The 7,956-nt window shown below is 27.7% G+C and overlaps 1 long non-coding RNA gene across 5 annotated transcripts; it reads left to right on the top strand.

Annotated features, from left to right (window-relative positions):
- The first annotated feature begins 609 nt into the window (after nt 1–609).
- Nucleotides 610–5,433, top strand: LOC108870447. Of its 5 annotated transcripts, none has more exons than XR_004450768.1 (4): nt 610–942; nt 1,447–1,764; nt 1,850–3,638; nt 4,131–5,433. It is a non-coding gene; the product is annotated as an uncharacterized LOC108870447 (long non-coding RNA). The 5 variants fall into 5 exon arrangements; XR_004450770.1 differs by having other exon boundaries at nt 612–1,557; nt 1,694–1,764; XR_004450769.1 differs by having other exon boundaries at nt 612–1,764; nt 1,850–3,228; nt 3,340–3,638.
- The last annotated feature ends 2,523 nt before the right edge of the window (nt 5,434–7,956 follow it).

The following is a 7,956-nucleotide window of genomic DNA, read 5'->3' as shown; positions in this document are numbered from 1 at the left end:
GTGTCCGTCGGTCGATATTCTGTTAAATATTTGACCATCCAGCAAAGTTCAAAAGGTCTCCAAATAGTTTCAAATACATCTTTTTCCTCCAGTAAGTACCTGAACCTGTAATTACTCTAAATAGACTATATATAGTAGTAAATATACCTTAAAACACTTATATACCATGGCTAATATTAGGTAAAATCCATGGTCTATCAAATTCAAAGAAGAATAAAAGACTCGGTAACTGACTCAAAAATACTTTGAAAACGATCTTAGAGCTTGCCAAAACGCAACATATCAACACAACAAGAAAACTAGTAAATAGCCAGGACCCAACCACAAACATTTTGTTGTGACAAAAATATAGCCATAAAATATCCGTAAAACAGTTACAAGACAAAGTTTTGACTATTATGTAGCTTTTTGTGGCCATTTAGCTACAAAATATTATTTGTGGCTATCTGAAAACACAAAACCACAATTTAGCTACGATATAAATTGTGGAAGAAAATAAACACAAAATTCTACAATATAATTTGTAGCCAATATAGTCACAACAGTGTTTGTAGCTATCTGGAGCAATAATATTAAAAATATTAAAAATAATTACAAACTTAGAGCAGCATTAACGGGAGGTTTTAAGTGGGGTGCTTAGGTTTTTTTGTAATTAAAAAAAAAGAAAAATCACAATTACCTTAAGCAGCGGAGCTTAATTAAGAGGAAGAAGCACCGACTCTTGATACACGTGTCGTCTTCCATCCTCTCCCGTTCTCTCCTTCTCACCGCCGTCAATGCTTCGTAACGATGGCCACAATCTTCTTCTCTTCCTCTCCACTTGCTTGAAACGGACAAAAATGGCCACCATAAACCCTATTTTATCTTCGCGCCTGCTCACTCTCTTCAAGCTGGGTCGATTAACTTCTCTTATGGCCATGGGGGGTTCCTTCACCTCCCACAGTAACCCTCTCTATGGTCTTTCTATTTTATTTGTTCTAGTGGTGTTTGACTTTCAAGCTCGCTTATGGGTTTCATGAAATACAGTAGCTTTGTTCATATCTTCTGTAAAGTTTTAATCTTTCTTGGTGTCTTTATTGATGGTTTAGTTTGCTGAGACTTTACTTGATTGTGGATTAATCTGTTCTGTTTCGTAGCATTTAGGCTCATTTCTCTATTGTGGTTTTGGTTTTCAAGCTCGCTAATGGGTTTCAGGAAAGACAGTAACTTAGTTATGTCTTCATTGATGTTTTAATATGCTCTGTCTCGTCATTTATATGGGTTCTAGCCTCAGTTTGTTAAGACTTCACTTGATTGTGTACTATTCTGCTCTGTTTTATAGTTCTTAGGTTCAATTTTCAGGAGAATGCAATAACTTTGTGGTGTCTCCAGCCCATTGAAGTTTTAATTTGTTATGTCATGTAACTTTTGCGGGTTTTAAGTTGAATTTGTTCTTGTAAATTTCAGGAGATTAGCTTCCACAGAAGGTTATTCCACCTCCACAGTTTGTCATCCAGAACCAGTATGAGTTCTTCGTCCAGCGTATGGGAGGCCCTCCTCTGTATTCTCAAAGGAAATGTTAAGTCTTTTTTACATTTTGGATTCTTCTTCCTTTACTATAATCTGGTGAATGCCTTCAAATGTTTGTTTGGTTCTAGCTGTTCTTTTAATGTTCATGGCACTTTAATCAGTTCTGCATTAACATAATTTTCAGGCTGCGATTGAACTATGGCTAGCCGCAATGATCCCTTACAGATTGCAACTTCCTAACTGTTTTGTATATTGGTGAGTGAGATTCTTTAGAAAGATTGAGAATTTGAGTTTATAAGATTTTTTTTCCTAAGGGGTGATGCATTTTGTATGTGTGAAGGGTTTGTGGGAGCTCACACAATGCCGGTTCTGTATGAGAAATATGAAGACGAAGTTGGTGGTTTTGTTGATTCTCTGCTCATGAAGTTTCACAGTCACTATAAGAAGATGGATACTGGCTTTCTCAGTCGAATTCCAAGTGGAAGGTTTGGGTTCAAGAAGCATGACTAAATCAACTTGTTTATCTGTGGATGAAAGGTATGTGTAGCTTGGTTTACTCTTGAACGTCTTCTTCTTGGTTTACTCTTATAGGATGTTTCAAACAATGTTGGCTTACTTTCTGATGATGGCAATAGGTTTTACAAACCAAAGTGTTTCTTAATTTTTTTTTGATCTTTTAATATGTTTTATATAATAAATAAATTTTATCTTAAATAAAACAATGTTTAATTTTTTTTAAGAACCCCTAAATAAGATACTTGCATTGGAGGACAAAATTTAGAGGTTGCTTAAAAAAAGTGTTTATCACCCATTTATTATTAAAAAAGTGATTAAGCACCCCATTAGGGGTGCTAGGGTTAATGGTGCTCTTAGTTATGATTATTTGTAACCACTTGAAATGCATGGCTGCAAAACGTTTTGTGGCTATCCGTAGCTAAAAGTGTAACATGTAAATGCACTTATCACTCCTAAAAAAATAATAATATATATGTAATACCAATTTTTAATAACATTTACAATGTTCTTTGGAATGTTAAAATCATTTTTTCAGATATAGTAATATAATCAAATCAAGTTCCATAATATTGAGACACTATATATGCATTATGTATTACTATGCTATTTAGTTACATTAACTATCTACGATTGTGGTTTGTTACATTATATATTCATTATATGTTATTTAGTTTTAGACAAACTATTTGTTCTCAATTTTTTTACGCTATAGGCGGATCAAATTTTAAATTCACCTAATTTAGATCGAAACTTTTTTAAAAGAAAAAAAGAAAAACAAGAGACATGAAAAACAATTTATAGATTGCCAACACTATAACTATTGTAGTAGATGTTCTTAGTACAGAAAAAAATGTAGAAGTTCTGAGAATAACTTTATGCCGCAGTGTATAGGTTCAACATTATAACCGCGCAAACTAAATAAAATATATTTGGAGGCATAACAATTAATGCTTCAACACAAAACAATAAATGAAAAATCAAACCACAAGTGTAATGCTTGTACAGTTGTACTAGGTCTAAGTATAAGGGCTATTATAATGCTTTGAGTTTACATTGGTCTTTACCTCATATAACAAAACATTTTGGTGTTTTTTTCATAGGTTTGGGATAGACGACTGCATCCGGAAAGATGTAGTGTCAATATATCAGTCAAAATTTTAGGGACCATGGTGGACCTACAGAATGGTGCCAGATGAGAAGAAGGTCGCTTGGTGGACTAGTTTTTTAGTAGCTTCTCTATATTTACTTTGTTTATTGGTTGATATAGTCAGATAACCTTTCACCTTATTCTAATTAACTCTGTTTTTGCTGTAGCAAAAATACTACTGGGATCCTAGGCATCACAATCAAGTTCGTGTTCAGTGAGAACATATTCTGAAAAACTCAATCAGAGACCTTGTAAGCAAGAGAAGGTGATCAGAAGAAAAGAAGAAGCCAGATTTCATTGGCCTAGCGGATTGGAACTTGATGCTATTGCAAGAGTTGGCAGGAGGAGCCACACCAAAAGAGGAGCAAAACAAATTCTGAGAATGCTTCCTCAAACCCAGATGGTTTAGGCACTCACCGTCATACTTCAGGATCAAAAAAATCACAAGCATTATGCTTATGACTTGGTTAGTCAATTTTTATATTTCATCAACTTTATTTTCTGTAATTGTTAGATTCGGGTTTATTATGGGCTTCCAACTCAAAACCAATTGGCAATTAGTGGATTGACCCTAACCATTTATATATTATTTAATGTCCCATTGATTTTCCAATGTGGGATACATATTCCTTAATACCTCTCCTCGAGATGATGGCTCTTATCGGCCAGAAATCTCGGAAACTTTTTAAGACAGTTATACTCGGTCGAGCGAGTCAATTACGACCTATATACCCGGTCGGGTAGGGTTAATATTAATTAGAGATTTAACTTATTAGGATTTGGGCTCTGATACCATATAAGATTCGGGTTTATTATGGGCTTCCAACTCAAAACCAATTGGCAATTAGTGGATTGACCCTAACCATTTATATATTATTTAATGTCCCATTGATTTTCCAATGTGGGATACATATCCCTTAATAGTAATACTTACATAAAGTTTTAACACCATTTGCAGACAGTTAAAGCTGGTGGAATAGCACCTCCAGTCACTGAAGTAGTGCGTATGACCCATACTAGCAAAGATGGCACTTTCACTAACAAAAGAGCTGAAGGTTTAGTGAAGGCTGCTGAGGCTCTTGCATTGGAGCGATCACAAGGTTCATGTCTGACTGATGAAACTCCATCTGCACCCTCTACCCAGCAGCCCAATGCTGCTTACATTGAAGTAAGTATCTCCCAATCTGACTCATATAATCAATTTTAATAGCATAATGATTTTGGTTTTGCATAATGAATTGATCGAAACTGTTTTTTTTTTATATTCTACTAGGTGATTTTCCTGTGCTCATGCACGGGTATAAATGTTTTTGAAGTAAATATACTATAATAATTGATTGTTATTTACTTTTAATTTTAAATTAATTTATAATTTGAATGCATCATTTATATTTATAATATTATATTACTTTAATAATACATATGATTTTATATATATTATATTTAATCGGTTTTGTTGTTCTTACAATCAATTTAGTTATCAATTGCATAATTTGGATTGCATCTCTGAATTCAACTATAATATTTTTTATTCTAAATATATTAAAATTTTGATTAATTTCTTATTTGCATTTAGGTGGTTGTTGTCTTAAATATGTAAATATATTTTATGAAGATTATGTATAACTTCAGATATATTGTGCTTAGAATAAAAAATAATAAAATAAACTAAAATGTCTGATTACAAATTACATAAATTAATATAACGATAATATTCTCAAATCTCATGCATATATATATAAATTATAAATTGTAACACTTGTTTAATATTTTATTTTCATTTTAATATATATTGAGTTGTTCTATGATTTATAATTATAAAATAAATTACTATTCTTATAAAATTAGATATAAGTTAGATTAGTCGAATCACTCATGTTGTGAGTATATATTGAGTTACTGTTATTCTTTCAAATTCAAATGAAATATAATTTTATTTATCGTTTAAACGTGCATGTATATTCATAATATTTATCAAATTTTATATTGATATTTTTTAAAATATATTATAAAATAAAGTGATGCTCAATAGGAAGTAACATACATAAGTAGGTGATACATTTTTGGAAGCTCATGAACACATATTAATATTTACAATAATTAAAATATTTTATAAATTCTAAATAACTTTATGCCTTTGATATATTGAATGGAAACTAAAATTTATTTTCAATAATATTAAAAATGAGAATTCAGATTTGCTTTGGTATTTTGATTATGGTTATATTAAGTTCCACAAACATAAAATTTAAAAGAAAATTTAATATTAAGAAAACAGATAACTTTAATAATGATAAAATATAATATATCTATTTTGCAACTATTTGATCAAACGATTTTTTTAATATCTCTTAAAAATAAGCAGTAAGCAAAATTGTGATTTTATTTGAAAATAATATTATATAAGTAAAATATAATTTATTCATATTTTTTTGATGTAATTAGAAGATAATATAGTCAATAAAATATATGAAACAAAAATAAAACACTTCAATAATACTAATTATAAACTATTTTTAGTCAATTAAACATATATCAGTTTATGTTTCTCAATTATTTTATGTAATCTTCTAAGAAAATAATAGATATATAAAAATACTTCTATTAGTTTGAATTTTTTGTATTGTTTAAAATTATGTTTTAAAAGAAATGTTATTTCTTTTTCTAATATCAGGATTATCTGTGTAAATTTTTCTTAATGAAACCACATCATATAAAAATTTATGTTTTTCATCTAAGAAAATATAGATATTAATAAAGTATTTTATTACTTCGAAAGTATATTTTATGTTATTTAAAAATATTTTTAAATGTAATATTACTATTTTGTGAACTTTCCTTTTTTTTTTGAAATCATATTATATACATATATTATAAATAAAGTATTTTATTACTTCAAAAATATATTTTATGTTATTTAAAAATATTTTTAAAATGTAATATTACTATTTTGTGAACTTTCCTTTTTTTTTGAAATATTATATATACATATATTTTCGTTTTCAATTTTTTTTTTTTAACTTTTCAAAAAATTTCCTTTTTTACTATAGGTACTAGTGGATGCCCCGCACCTTGTGCGGATAAATATATATGTACATCTAACAATTTTTAATTCTATTTTTATAAGATAATAATAATTGAATTAGTACAATTTTTAAATTATTATAAATTATATTATTTCAATATTCATATTGGTAATCAATATATTAAATTGTATTATTTTGTTTTATATTTTTATTTATGTGATGTTGATTTTGGATCAAAATATTTTTATAGTAATAACTAAATTTGGTAATTTTGTATGTGGAACTAACACATATTTTATTTGGACTGAAAATAAATCATGTGGTACTAAAAGGATTATAAAAAAATCACAAATATAAAACATTAACAAATAACATTAGTTTAGGAGTGTCCAGTAAAACCAAACCATTCAAAACTGAACCAAACCGAAATAGAGAAAATAGTCTAGATTTGGAAGTACCGAGGATGTTATGTTTAGAAAGTATCAGTATATGAATATGATTCAATATATTAAAGGATCAAACCGAATAAACAAAAGAAACCGATTAATTCAGAGATATTAATATATTTATATATAAATTTTATAATAATCTGTATTTGATCAATATTTTCAGTAAAAATCAGAGAAATTGGCTATAATATTAGTCATTAAAATTATAAAATGATAGAAAAGTAATGCTGATATTATCGGTAGATATTGTTAATATCTATTTATTAATTCCTAAATATCATGATAATTATATATTAAAATATATTTAAAAATAATATTAGTATATATATATATTGGTAAAATATATTAATGTTTATTAATTATTTCAAAATCATCATAAATATATAGATATCAAAATAAATAAATTAAATAATAATATTAATTAAACTATTTATTTATCATATAACTATGGAAAAGATGAAAAATAAGCAAATTAACTAAAGAAACTGATCAATTCACATATATTAGTATACTTATATATAAATTTTATAATAATCTGTATTTGATCAATATATTCAGTACAAAATCAGAGAAATTGGCTATAATATTAGTCATTAAAATTATAAATGAGAGAAAAGTAATGATGATATTATCGGTATATATTATTAATATCTATTTATTAATTAAATGTCGTAAATATCATGTTTATTATATATTAAAATATTTTTTAGAAAATTTTAGTATATATATCAGTAAAATAGGTTCATGTTTATCATGATTATAAATATCATGATTTTAGTATATATATAGATATCAAAATATAAAAAATAATATTAATTAAACTAATGATTTATCCTAAAATTATGAAAAATATGACAAGTAAGCAAGTTAACTAAAATCATGGAGAATGTGACAAATAAGCCAAATCACTTCATAAATAATGGTATCGATATGTTTTTGGAAAAATTTTAAAAGGAAACTAAATAAAAAATAAATAATAGTATTTAATATTTTTAATTCATTAAGACTATGAGTGTAATCAACCATCGTGAGAGTTAATATGAGAGCGACACATAGGAAACGGACTTCTCAAATAATATTATAGAGATTCAGCGTGAGAGTGATGCCTCTGTTCAAACTCCCACAATCAAGCCAAGAACTTGACCAAAATTCTCCCGTACACTAACTCATCCATCTGATCTTGGTGTCTTTTGTGTTTATACTAAGTTAAACTCTGACATCATTAGATGTCTTTTGTAAAAAACATCACTAGATGTCTTTTGTAACTATTGAAGAACATCATTAGATGTCTTTTGTAAAAAAAATTATA

Source organism: Brassica rapa, chromosome A09 (genome assembly GCF_000309985.2).
Source record: "Brassica rapa cultivar Chiifu-401-42 chromosome A09, CAAS_Brap_v3.01, whole genome shotgun sequence".
Taxonomy (NCBI): Eukaryota; Viridiplantae; Streptophyta; class Magnoliopsida; order Brassicales; family Brassicaceae; genus Brassica; species Brassica rapa.
The sequence above is the reverse complement of the archived record's forward strand: the minus strand, read 5'-3'. Positions and strand labels throughout refer to the sequence as shown.